Source organism: Pleuronectes platessa, chromosome 22 (assembly GCF_947347685.1).
Source record: "Pleuronectes platessa chromosome 22, fPlePla1.1, whole genome shotgun sequence".
NCBI classification, from domain to species: Eukaryota; Metazoa; Chordata; class Actinopteri; order Pleuronectiformes; family Pleuronectidae; genus Pleuronectes; species Pleuronectes platessa.
Window position 1 is genome coordinate 7025856 of NC_070647.1, and position 14720 is coordinate 7040575.

General features: G+C 42.5%; 1 protein-coding gene across 1 annotated transcript in view; it reads left to right on the forward strand.

Annotated features, from left to right (window-relative positions):
* The window catches only part of camk1da (calcium/calmodulin-dependent protein kinase 1Da), a 45332-nt gene that overhangs the window by 262 nt on the left and 30350 nt on the right, over window positions 1-14720 (forward strand). The window lies entirely within an intron of this gene.

A 14720-nucleotide genomic window follows, 5' to 3' on the forward strand; every position in this document is an offset into this window, starting at 1 on the left:
CCGGGGAACATGTCTGTGGCAGTGGTCCCTCTGGCTGTACTGGTCCCTCTGACTGTACTGGGACCTCGCTGCACTTGTTGGCAGTGTGGCAGTGTGTCTTTTTCTACGGTTGTACCACAAAGACTCGAACATGTCCCTCAGTTCCCCACGTTTCTTCATCTCCAGGCTTATTGTGTGAGCAGCAGTGGGTGGACTGTCATCTTACCAGTGTTATGGCATCATCTTTACCATCAGTGCAATGGTTGATTTGAGGAGGTTTCATTGAGAGTGTTAGGCTGAGTGAAATCCTCGTGGCAGTCGACATTGACTTAATAACATTACCATTTATTTATTATCAACACTTTAAACTCATTCATTCATTCCATTTAGCCAAGTATTAAAATGTGCTATCTTTAATTTCGATTCCATAAAAATGAATTCATCACTTTGAGTCATTTTAATCAGTAGTCATTTACTTTTAGCATTAGATGGCAATTTGAACTCGCTATCCACGAATGTTAGAATTTGATAACCATGATGAACATATTAATCATTACTTTAAGGGTTATCTCACTATTTGAACTAATTATTTATTAAATTAAGGGTTAGCCAACTGTTTGAACGTATAAGTGTTTGACCTTGTTACTTTTAGTAGTAGCCTATTATTTGTAAATACTATTCGTTGCCTGTGGCATTAATGAACCACTTGAACTTGTTAACCATTACTTTTAGCGTTAATATTTAATCATTTAGCATCTCCAGTATTTTCCCTATCTGTTTTAGGCGTAACCTTGAGCTTGCAGGGCTTATTTATCACATTGCACATAAGTAATTGAGCTGCAGTTGTTAATCCCTATTACAGTAGCCACATTATGAAATCCCAACAATTTTCCTACGAAATGACATGATTAATATTCAACGCCCCGTAAACCTCCGACAGCCAGTCAGTGCCTGTTTGTTTTCATGCGTCTGGTTGGACGGCATCCTAGTGGGTTGGCAGGGGGGGGGAGATACAGATTTGGATTAACTATGCATGGATTAGCAAAACTTCCCCTGAATAAGAGGAAGTTCAGTCACAGGATGGGACACCAAGCTGGGGGGGGGGGGTTTGGACCGGATCTGAAACTCCCAGACAGACACGCTTTGGATGCACACTGGTACAGGACTCGATGATCCGAGTCGGCCATGTTGCAGACACACATTAACCAGAGCTGCTGACGGATGCTTGAACCTGATGTATCAGCAGAAGGGGTCTCTCTCTCTCTCTTTCTGGTCTCTCTCTCTCTCTCTCTCTCTGGTCTCTCTCTCTCTCTCTGGTCTCTCTCTGTCTCTCTCTCTCTCTCTCTCTGGTCTCTCTCTGGTCTCTCTCTCTCTGGTCTCTCTCTCTCTCTCTGCCGAATGAGGAAGAGGAGAGGTGGTTACAGTGCTTAAATTAGCAACAAATAAAAGCTTTGATCATCTGCATGAGACAAAGAACAGAAATAAAAGCAGAAGCATAGAACCAATAAAAATTGTGTTGCTGTTTTCGGAAAGGGCCCGCTGATGTCATGATTGGCCCTTGTGAAATTGTCAGCGACTGAGATACGGATCTGAGTGTTTGCAGGGGGGACAAGTCCCTTTGATGAGCAGCGGCGCTGAGTTCAGGTGCAGACACACATGTGGGAAATATTGAATTTAAGATTAATCTCCGTGTTACTGCTGCTTTGAATTCTCTGCGTCAGCTCAAAAGGGCTGACACGGAAACATTCTGTGCTGAGAGGACACGTTGTCACAAAAGTGACACTGATTCGTCATGTTTTGTCTCATCTACTGGCCAGTGTGTGTGTGTGCGTGTATGTGTGTGTGTGTGTGTGTGTGTGTCTGTGTGTGTGTGTCTGCACTTTATCACCTCCTCCACCTGCCCTAACACAGGATTAATCTCACCAATCTTAACTCATGCTGGCAGATGTGTGTTTGTGTGTGTGTGAGAATGTTAACACACATGTACATGCGGCTCTCCTCAGTGTCTTATTACCCTCCCCTGGTGTATATTCTGTCTGTGTCCCTGTTGCTCACCATTCAATAATTCAATACCGACAGGAGTGCCAGTGCGTGCCTGTGTGTACGTGCGTGCCTGTGTGTACGTGCGTGCCTGTGTGTACGTGCGTGCCTGTGTTCCTCAGGTATGCAGCTCTCAGCTGGAGGAAATTGAAAATCACAGGGGAAAATGTCCTTGTGAGCCATTTTTAGGTACCTTCCTAGGACTCAACACAGTGTGTGCTACACTTTGCATTAGCTCCATATTTAGTACTCTGGGTTCAGCTCAGGGGTCCAGATGAAGTCAGGTGAAAGCCCTCTACACAGGCAAAGTGTATGTTTGAGCAGAAAGTAAAGTGGTGGCCAGGATGGGAATGCATTGTGGGAATGTCACCGTGCCATCTAGGGCACGCTGCCCTTAATTGATGCTCCACTTCCCCGCTGCTGGCACTGTTCTCGTCACTGTCTCTGGGACTGCACAGCCCCCCCCCTTCTCTTTCTATATCCTGCTCTTTATGTCATACATCTCCCTGTGTGTCCCTTTGCTCAACTCCAATAAGCTTTCCTTTTTCTTCTCTGTCTTCTGCCAATTTTTCTTTCAGTCCCAGCATATTGAGCTGTGATTGGCTGCTGTTACTTGTTATTGTTGTTAGGCGATGACATTGGGTGGAGGATGCCATCAACCCCCGTTGGTGGTTATTGCTTACTCATGGTTTTGGTGTTGTCTCCACTTTCATGCTGGCTGATGATATCGTTAATAGAAGTCAACAAGGTCAATCATTTGGTTACCTGGTAACAGATGGTAACACGTGATCCATCCTGTTACTGATGCTGTGCACACCTTAGTCATGTACTCCTTGAGACTCTGTGCTTTCACAACATGCTATTATTACCAGTGAGAATAAAAGCCAGTGCTACATCAAGGAGACAAGGGTGTGTTCGCCTTGAATGGTCCCTGAAAGGCATGGCTGCTGTTATTGTTGCGGTGTTGATGACGGTGTTGGTGATGCTAATGTTATTGACATCATTGAATTTGACATCATTGTTGACATCAATGCTTACCTGCTAGTTACATACACAGATTAAGGTTTCAACGCAGATTAACGTTGAATGTGCTGCTCTTGGTTTAGCATCTCAGTGCTATGAAATTTGAGCTATACTGTGACGCACACACACACACAAACACACACACACAATACTGTGCAGTCTGTGGGCTATCAAATGGGCTATTTAGGGTTACGACTTTGTTTTAGGGTCAGAATCAGGGTTAAGGTATGATTTAGGTTTAGGCATTTAGCTGTGGTTGTTAAAGTTAGGGTAAGGGGCCAGGGAATGCATTTTGAATGTCCACAACCATAGAGAGACTTGCATTTGTGTGTGCGCCCAAAGGGGGAGTGGCACCATCCTTCTCAATGCACAGATTGACACGTGTGTACAGACCTCTGAATATTAATGATCATAAACTTTAGTCCATTATCGGATCAGCGCTCTATTTTAAGCCTCTCAGCGACCACATCCAGCTTATAATGGCCCCAAGCTGAAAGCCTGTTGTCTCTGTGCAGTTGTGGCACACGCCGGTACGTTGCTGTTCATGTATGTAAACATAGGCACATGTCTGAGAAGGTGTCCAGAGAAACATTTGACAGGTTTGACGTGGAAAAAATGTATCTAATACAATGTAAATAACGGAGCATGCCGAAATAATGTGTGTGTTAGTTCAGCCTGTTTTCATAAAACTTAAAATTGTATTTTTCAGTTCAGTTCTTTGGTTTATTACTGTAGCATTTACTTCATGCTGTATCATTTGTCACACATAAAAAGTGTGCTTGACGTTATGCATCTAAAACACATTACATTCCATTTTCTTCTGAAAAAATGCTGTTTCCTGGTGACCTATGCATGACATTTCTTTCATTACACTTCCTCATCCTTTATTAGAAAGGAACAATGAATGCAGTTCTTGTGGTGCAGCTGCAGAAACATGACACTCGATTGTATTGCTACAGTTTGTTTCTCCTGGAGGATTTGGTTTCAGTCGTGTTGCGCAATCCTGAAGGGTCTAGACAACAACATCTGCTACTCCAAAGGGAATGGAAGGACACAGCCTGCTGGGACACCACGTTTACCAAATGCTCGCTATGGTGAATTTAGTGCTTGGTGGGGGACCATGTTGTAGCGATCAAGGACGTCAGTCAAGTCAACAGAGGACATGTTGCCTTAGTTTTGGCCTAAATACATCTATTGCTGCTCCTCTCTTAGCAGAGAGGCACCACACTGTGATGAGTGAGCGCTTAGAACGTGTCAGCAAGTCTCGTGGTTCCTGTCATGACATTGCTCGCAGGTTTACATCGAGCTTTCATGCATGTGCATCTTTTTATGAAAACGTACACATGGAGGGCTCTCTTACAGAGGACCAAAAAGCCTGCAGCCTGCAAACCATTACAGTGATTTACTTAGCTTCTTTTTCATTTGCAGATTCACCATAACTCATGTCATTCCAGTAGCAGCCCCTGAGGGCTAATGAGATTCTGTGGTTGCGTATTTTACCTCTGACATAAAATTGTCAGGGTTATCGAAGGATCAACATGGGTTGAAGGTCAGGGGGGAAATATCCTTAACATTTCACACTAAGGACCTAGTGCCATTAGATTTTATTTTTTTCAACCTAGCTTCACTTTCATTTACAGATTCCCTATTACACAGCACTTATTGGAGACACAATCAGGTTCTGTGGTTTCAGAGTCCGAACCACATCAAATATTTGAAGCAGTTAACGGAAAACCCTTTTTTTCAAAATTGTATCTCCACTGAACAGGCGACCAGAAGTGATGAAGATCCTAATGTCTACGAAGCAGTGACAGGACATTATTTATTTATTTTTTTTTTTTTTGCTTAAAACTTCCAGAGCTTGCCCTGGTGGCTGTGATCCAGAGCAGCTGAAAGCAGCTTAGCATATTCTACCCTCAAGGCTCTGCTGCCGACTGAGGCAGTGCAATAAGAAAATACCAGAGCAGAGGAGGAAGAGGAGGAGGAAGAAGAAGAGATAACGCAGTGGTAATGAAAATAAATCTGTGTGGGGTTGAAGCACATGTATGCCTCAGGGGGTGGCCTCGGGGCCCCTAATGGTGTCCTGGAGAAATATGTTGGAAGGGATTTATCAATCAGCCTTTCCTTCCTTCCACCATCTGCCATCACCACACACTTGTAAAAGCTTTTGCTCTGAAACAACACCATCTTCTTCCTGTGTTTGAACTGTAAAGCATTTCCATGTCCAATGTACACTACAAATTATGTTTATGATCTTGGTCTGCTGCAGCAGTGTTAAAGGTTCACCTTGGAGAGGATGTGGGACAGACTTCACAATGAATCATCAGTCGGTGTGTCTCGGTCTGGGTCTGTCCATCTCTCCTCTCTCGCTCTCTCGCTCTCTGTGAGGCTTTGTCCACCGCAGGAACACAGAGATCTGAGCTCTCCCGTCTTTCTTCTCATCTCCTGTTGCGACGGCGGAGAGCGAGCGAACCGGTTATGATTGATTTTCCGAGCGAGACTTTGCAATAAAAGCTATATCCAGCGTCGTTCACAGATGCAGTGCTGAATAGTAATGTGGGTTACTTTTGATGTCACCCTTTAATACAGAACTCTTTTATATCCCCAGCAACCTTATACCGGTTTGACTGGGCTGGTGAAAGTGAGGCCTCCCCAGCTTATTAGATTCAGTCTGTCAAACTGACTTCAGGTAACAGACATGTAGGTACATGTGTGACTGTATCTTGTATGATACACGTGCATTATATTAGTGATAGAAAATTATATATGAATAAGGAAGACCTCAGCTGCCTTATCAGTAGTTTATGTCTGTCTGTCCTAGAACAAAACAATTAAATGGGGGCAAAGAAAAGAAGCTAAAATGGCACTGAGCAGGGACGATATGTCTACCATTCCCCTTATATTTAATCAAGCCACACCAAATTTCACACCCCTATAGACATCAGTCCCCTAAATCCATTATGTCAGATTTTTTCATATCAAGGTCTATGAATTTTCCCTGAGAAAACTGTGAAAATGTCCATCTTTAAGGAAGTGAAAAATATTCCTTCCACCAAAATGTATTGGTTTCTTCCCTGAACCATAGCACAAGTTTCGTGCAAATGTATTCCGTTGTTGTTTTGTAATCTTGCTTCAAACAACTTCCAAACTGACAAACAAACAGGTGAAAACATTAGAAATCCTCACGTGGCACATATTGAGAGTTAAATTGTTCTGTTCAGCTAGTCAGTGGTCGTCATTTTCTTGCAAATGTGGCCGACCTGTTACAAACTGTCTTACCCCTTGAATAATCAAATTGATGACGAGAAGCACGATTAACGGTCCTGAAACTCTTGATGCGGTTCCACCGACTTATCTGCCTCCTGATTTTTGGGTTTGTGTTAATCACTGTCAGTAAGCGCCCCGTGATGAGGTGACAGATGGAGGTAGCATGTGTGACTGAGGATGATGGTCACTCACATTGGCTTTGGGAGGACAGACCATTTTTAGCATTAACCCTCCACTTTCAACCTAGTACACAGAACGGTTGTTTAAGTGTTGTATTGTAATTAGGCTTTGGTTAGCAATAAACAGGCTGTGAAAAGTACAAAAACAAAAGAAGAAATCCATGAACCCCTGCATCAGATGAAATTCACCATTTATTTAAAAACATAGATCAAATTGGGAACTGTTTTATAAAGGGCATGGCCTAAAAATGGGTTGGGCTAAATTCCATTGCAAAGATGTCTAGATTACTAAATTGAACATGTAGCAGAAGGCACATCATCAAGTGGAGAGCTCTAAGTATAGGTGTAAATGCACCCGAGTGTGTCCTCAATGTGTCTTGAGATCTAATCACTCAGACCACATCCGGAGGTCCTGTGGGAGCGCTCACACACAGGGGTGGTGTCCTTTTCTATACATGAACACCTTGTGCAGCTTACTTCTACTGCAGCAGACCACTTGTTCACTTCCACCTCCAACCTTGATTTATCTATATATGAGGGAGCAATTGAATGATTATTTTACAGCAGATGAATCAGTGACCACAAGTGGGAACCCCTTTACCATATATGGCTTTGCATCCTCCATAAAAAGCTCTAAACATGGTGGATCTTTATCCACCAATTCATGTGTTTTATTTATTAAAAAATCACAGCTGCTCATCTTACTTTAAAATCGACTTTCCCGGTAAAAACCTTCCTGTGTCTCCGTCCGAATGCAATCAGATGACTGTGATCAGTAATCGAGTAGCAACATGCACCCAAATAATATTTGGCAGGCATATTTGGCAGGTTGCCTTAGCAACAGCTAGCCGTTGCCCATCAGATTGTGAATGATCGCTGGCGTTAATGGAAGCAGCGCAGCCGAATCTCCGCTGCTGGCCAGCACACACTCTGTCTTCTGGACAGGTAATTTAGGGCCTACTGCGCACACAAATATACACACACATAAACACACACGAATATTGTTTAAAACATATCAAAGTTAATGTAAAATATTCTGTTGTTCCTGTTCTAGTCAGCATTACCCTTCACATAAGTGACACACACGCACACTTGCAGCTTGGAGGCTTGTTCTGTATTATAGCAGACCTACTTTCACTGAGACGTGTGTGTGTGTGTGTGTGTGTGTGTGTGTGTGTGTGTGTGTGTGTGTGTGTGTGTGTGTGTGTGTGTGTGTGTGTGTGTGTGTGTGTGTGTGTGTGTGTGTGTGTGTGTGTGTGTGTGTGTGTGTGTGTGTGTGTGTGTGTGTGTGTGTGTGTGTGTGTGTGTGTGTGTCTGGCTAAGCTTGGCCCATTTACACAAGTTGTCCTTGAACAGAACACAATGCACCACACACACACAGATCCAGCTGTTTGTGTTGTGGTGTGTGTGAGAAATTTTGCATGCATCATCAGTCTAGTCATCTCAATCTAGCCGAACTCTCCAGTCATTTGGACGAAGTTGCAGTTTACTGGTTAGTTCTTTCAAAAGTTACTTTACTAAAAACTGGGTTACTCTAAAATGACTTCAATTCTCTTATTAATGGAGACATAGCTTTATATATTATTTTAGTGGTGCTGAGCCTGTGACACAGTGTGGGACTCGACAACTGTCAAAGGTTGTGACTGTACCACTTGTGACTGAGAAGTGGAACTATAAAACACAACTGATGTGTTCTGATAGGTCCATTTATTGCCTGCTCAACAGGTCTTCAAATCAAGTTAAGTCAGTAGAACTGTTTTGGCCCTGTGAACTGAAATTTGTGAAACATTTACCAGGTGCGGCAGTAGATTAGAATGACTTTAGAACATAAAGCACAACTCCCCAGTATATCTTTGTCCCTGACCTTCAAGGAGGGAACAATATAGTTTCAGGAGAAAAAGCTTGTATTACTCTGATGCAGCTGTTGTGTCTGATAAACCCGGTCAATTGATTTATGGGCGATGGCTGTATTAGTCTGCCATAGTCTGCAGTCAACTCTTTTAAGAAGGATATAAATGAAGCCTATGAGGATTTCCTGCCAAAAATTCTTGCCCTCTGTCCAATTCTTTTTTTAAATACCTATTTACTAATCTACACATTTCATTCCTACAGAAGCTAAAGTGTAAAAAACAACTTTATTATGTTCTGAACTGTTTCACGGTATCTCCACTGGTTGGCTAAGTGAGGGTAGATCTGAGGTTGTGAAATTTGGGTCCTTGAAAAGTTTCCAGATTCATCAATTAAAATGATCATCATGTATTCCCTTATTACCTCGTGGAGCTCTCCCATTTCAGGTATGTCGATGACGCCACCATCCACAGTCACTAAGCGAGCGTGATTGGCTGCTGGTGTGTCCCCTCCCCTCTCTGTAACCTCGAGGCCAGCCGCACCCTCAGCAGCCGTCTGCTCATAATGACAAAACCCCATTGCTATGCTTCCGTGTTAACCAGTCATTTTTGTGACGTCACAGTTATAATATTAATTTGTAATTGGTTGAACAAAGCCAAGATAAAGCTGTTTAGGTGTGACACAGCTCTGCTAACACCTGTTCTCCTGCATGTGTCGGGGGTGTGATGACAGTATATCTGGCTAGTTTTATGCCTGGAAGCGATACAGCAGAGCTGCTGGGAAAATACTTTTATCAGAGGGAAAAACAAGTATCAGCACGTACGCGTGTTGGTCATGGGAATTACTGAGCGTTGTCTTAAGCCTAACCTCCAAAGAAAATCACCCTCAATTATTTGCATTGGCCTTGTTTGTTTATACTGATACAACCAATATAATAGAGGCAGCTTTATTTCTAAGCTCTTTAGCAAACCTCTAAGTCTCTATTGGTGAGAAGATGTGCCAGACTGCAGACAAAGAACTACATATAAGAGCATGTTGTGGTGAAGCTGTAAGCCCTTCAGTCACACTCATTCATGTTCTCATAGAGCAGCCTGTGAAGCTTTTATGGCTGAAAACATTTTGTTTTCAAGTTATCAATCAGTCGCAATTAAACATGATATCTCAAGTAAATCTGGCACAAACGTTCACTTGGACCCAATGAGAACCTGTTAGAGGACCAGGTCACTGTGACCTCACAAAACACTCTCTTAAACACAATTTAAAAAAAAGGCCTGGTGAGAATCTTTTCACGTTGGGCCTCTTGAACATGATGTCTCACTTCTGCCTTTAGAGAATTTCTTCAAATTTGGCTCAGTTATCACTTGAAATCAAAGAGGAACTGAGGAGATTTCAGTGGTTAAAGGTAGACTGTCGAACTACACTAGTTAGCAAAGTGGGACTATAGTTGTTTTTCCAAATAGAGCATGTTGTTGCAATTCATTATTTAGCAAAACTTTTGGTTTGAAACAGTTTTGGAGCTCTTAATTAAAGAATCAAAACAGCGACAGTGATTATGCAGGGGGTACTAATCCATCTTTTGTAATCACAAGAACATTATAATGGCGGTGCTGTTCACCTGCATGAATATTACTGGACATTAATTATCAAACCCTGCAGCGGATGAGTGAGCCTGTGATCATGAAGCATGAATGAGCTGATGCCAGTCAGCTAATGCAAGATTGATTTTCAGCTGCGAAAACATGGAGAATTGGTGTCGAGCTTCTGAATTATGAATCTGTTTTGTACTGTGCATACTCGCAACACTTTCCACTTCTACAGTGGCCAACAGAGTACTCGGAGGACGTCGATACGTTGGCCTCCTGCCTCTGCACCACACTCCGCTCTGTTAAGATAAAGGGAATGGAAACATAATGAAAGGGCTGTATCATAAGCAAATAAAGTGATGTTTGCTCACAGTGTGTGAGACGTGCAGTTAAAATCCCCAGTCCCCCAATAGGTGATGTACAGCTGCTGTAGCTCTGATGTGTTTTTCTCTTTTATTTTGTCAAATTAAAACTGTTTTCATGTTATGTTCTCTCACATGTCCCAGTCTCTTAAGGATCCACTTGCATTACTATCAAAAAGGCAGGAATGACTTTTCTATAATCCACAAGGTTTGAGTCACTGGGATCAGCAACTGATATGTGCTGAGTTTGAATGGTAATGTACAATAGCTCCATACATGTGACCTCTCCAAGCAATTGGCGTCAATTCCCGTGTACAAAAGCACATACATGCCAAGTGTCTGTGAGCGGTCATGTGATATGTTAGTATCGACTTGGATCAAAACCTAACACAGAGTCCAAAAGCTGATGTAGACAGAGAAAGCATGGATGCAGCCTCGGACCGTATTTGATGAAAGACTCTTTCTTCTCATCTCGTGACAAATCCACTTTAATATTCTCCTCACTGCCTCCGAACCTGAAACCAGAGCAGAGCACCGCTGGGTCGGCCTTCAGCTTATTAGGTCATATCTTTTTTATTTCCAGGCGTTGAATAAAAGGACGAGTGATGGAATGCTGTCTTGCTCGTTGACTCTCCTCTTTCTGCCTCCCCCCATTCTCCTGTATGCCTCTCTACTTCTCTCTTTCTCTCTCTCTCTCCCTCTGCATGGCACTTGTAATATTCACTAGGAGTCTCTGCTGCAGTGCTGGCACACCATAGCACATTTGATGCTATTGTGGGCCCCTTCTTTGTGTGTGTATCTGTGCGTGAGTGAGTGTGTGTGTGTGTTTGTGGTGAGAGGAGGAATCTCCAAGGTCAGAGGAGACGAACTGCTGAGTCACCTGCTGCTCTCTCATCAAAACAGCCGTCTCTCTCTGCTCTTTGATAAAAGGATGATCTGCTGTTTTATTGTGGATGTAAAGTCATTTAATACTGTTAGATCCCTTCATGGCTGCTAGCTCCTCTGCTAGCTGCTTCGACAAGCTTCATTTGTGTCCTCACGCCTTCTGGGTGTGTGATTATTTGAAGCGACTCCGTACACAACTTTCATTTTGAGATTTAAGAAGACAGTGAAAGGAATTTTTTTCACTGCCTTCCGCCATGTTTTCATACATACAAAACAAACCCACATTGAGTAACGGGCCTCCATCTATCTGTGAGAGACTGTCGCTAACTTGAGTGATTTTCCAAGCCTGATAATTGATCGTAGTTTTACTAATTAAAATTGGAAATGGTAAGGCTAACCTTCGGTATTGTCGGTTGTGGTTACAGTGGGACCGGTAACTGTTTCATCCCTGGCCAGGAAACCATATTAGTCCTAAAATGCTTTGCAGAGGTGATGAGTTCTGCAAAGTGTTTGATATCGAACATTGCTAATGCAGTTTTAAAGAGGGTTTCAAGACTCTGTCGACACCACAGACTTAATTATTAATCATAAAGTCAAGTTCTCCGAGGCAGTGTTGATATTATACGTCTGATGGTGAATCAAGTAGCGAGTAGAATCCCCCTTGTTGTAGCCCATCCTGACATTAACAAGAAAAGTCTGAGTGAATTAGCTCTTGTAGTGACTGTTCTGCTGGATCGCAGCAGTTAACTCTCATTTACTGCTGTGAGCCGTGATGCGGCCTGACAGGTTGCTTGGTATCATTTATCATGTTTTCTTATCTCTCCTCTTTTGTGTTGCATCGTAGCCTTGAAAAATCCGCTGCTCTCTCTCTACTTGATCCTTGTTCATTCATGTGCAGTTCCTAATTTTGACATATGTTTTTTCTCTCTCTCTCTCTCTCTCTCGCACACACCCACATACGTCCATACACACAAACATACCAGGAACACGCAAACGCAGTCTCTGGCTTGCTCACACAGCATTGAATTACCAGAGTCCGTGCACTTCCTCAAACACACACACACACACACACACACACACACACACACACACACTCTCACACACTCACACTCACACACACACGCACACACAAAGGCTGAAGCTGTTTCCATGGTGATTAATGTAAACAGATACCACTCCCACACTGTTTCTCTTGTCTCAGGGGAAATCAGGTCATCAAGCATCATTGTTATGAATGCTAGTCAACAATTTAGCTTTCAGCAGGTAGATGACACAAAATCAGTTTAAGCATAAGCATTCATACAACAAATATTGAACATAATATGAGATAAATCAGCGTAAAACATTAACCATTCCCGTCCGCCAAGTTTTGAAATGGCAAATCTTCTGTTATCATTCTGTTATTTCGGTTTTTAAGAAGGAAAACTCAAATACAAAAAACAATGTTTGCAGAGATTTCACTTGTTTTGCCTCACATACTTAGTTTTAATCATCTCAGTCAACCATCATTTTTACTTGATTCCAAGCCTTTATTCAGTTCTGGAATATGGCATGAATTTAACCCATATATATTGTAATCATAATGCAAAGTTACCTGAAATTGTCTCACCCTCCATTCACTGGTTCATGTCAACGTTAATGTTTTATTTTGTCCTGCCGAGCATGTTTCTGTTATGGGATTGCTGGTGGAATGGAGCCCGTTCATCACATCCCCATTTGGATGACTGGTTGTGTTGTCTCTAGCTTTCCGACTAAATTCTGTTTAACGCGTCAGGTCTCTGGATTTATGTCTTAATTGCAGGGAGGACTAGGCTTTTTCCTGTAGTGCTGCTTCCCTCTTTTGCTCCTCTGCTTCATCCTCTGCTGTCAGAGTCACAGTGAGAATACAGACTATAATTGGCACTTAATTGCTGCCGTGGCAACAGTGCTATTTAAGCCTACACAATTTGCAACAAAGGCATATAGTGCGCACTCCCAAAAAATGAGGAAGACACGCGAGTAAGGAGCCTCTTAGCTCTTTGTCCCTCATTTTTGTGTGTGCGCGTGCGTGAGTGCGCGGGGGGGTGTTTGTGTGTTTTGATAGAAGATGAGACCAAACATTGATAAAACCCACTGGTGACAACATCAAAATTTTGCAGTCGTGATGGATTTTTAATAATAAAATAATTTTTAAATTACTACTAATATACTTTAGCTACAAAATGCCTACATTCATCTGTCCATCTCAAATGATACGCATCATTTATACAGATCAATTAAAATATTGTTTCCTGGACAGTTCATTTGTTTTATATGCAATTTAAGACGACGACAAAAGGTTTGGTTATATCATCTGCTCACATCTTCCACCTGGTTCATTGACCTGGTTGTGTCATGCTGAGGTTATGCGTTGGACTCCCACGGCACTAAAGCCCCTCAGCCTGTTAAGTATAATGGAATATGCCGCAGATTAAATGTTTCTGCCTAAGAACCAAGGGGCGCATGCTCGGAACTGAGGCAGGAGAATGCCCAGAACTTTTCCATCAAAGCGCAATTCTCCTTCTCTCCCTCTTCATCCATATCTCATTCTCATTTTGTGTGTGTGTGCAGCTGGCCTATCTTTTCACCGGCCTCAAGACAATGAAACACAGTTTAGGCAGATGACTTTGTATTCAGATCACATGAACATAATGGCGCATGTGTGTCAATGTGTGTGTACTTGGTCTACGCAGTGATGGCGTTATTTGGAGCGTTATATATATGTCCTTGTCCCGGCTTTGTCAGTATTAGCCCTTGTGCTTGGGGTGTGTGTGTGTGTGTGTGTGCATGAGCTGCTCCTACCCATCGCACACAGACTCCAAAACATTTAGCTCCAAATCTTTTCCGTGAACTGAGGGTTTTTCAAATGTTTTTTTTCCCTCCTTGATTTCATTGGAATAGACCTTGCTGTTCATATCCACTTGTATTTAGACTTTTGCCACTGATCTTATTACAGGGATAATAAAAATTGTAAAAAGAGGTTGAATTCTACAGATAAAACCCCTCACAGTGTGCAATGTTCTCCGAGCAGCAACAAAAGATTAGATTGCTCAGGGAGGTTTGTGTTTGCCCCGATCTTGTGAGAGATGTTTTAATATTGTCTCTAACAGAATGCAATCACTCAAAACCATTAGGGCCAACTCAGAGCCTCCATTTAAGTCAGCTCCACTGTACTTGTTTTCTAAGCCGAAAGAAAAGCAGTGATGGAGACTGTCCTGGTGTTCTGGGTTCGTCTGGCATTCACTTGTCACCTCCCTGTTTATGAAGATTGGTCAATACAGGTGTGAAATAAAGGTGATGACACAAAAGCTTGTTCCATTGTCACCCGATCATTAAGTTGCTTTATTTATCAAAGAGGGGTTTAATATTGGGTCTATTGATAAACCAGCTTCAGCCACAGCAGGTGTTGCATCAGAAGATGAAACTGAATGTTTGAGCATCACATGAATGTGACAGCCTCTCAGACACTGGTCAATAAAACTACGTTGATGGATTTTTAAAAACGGATGACCTTGAGATTAACGGTAGAATTATGG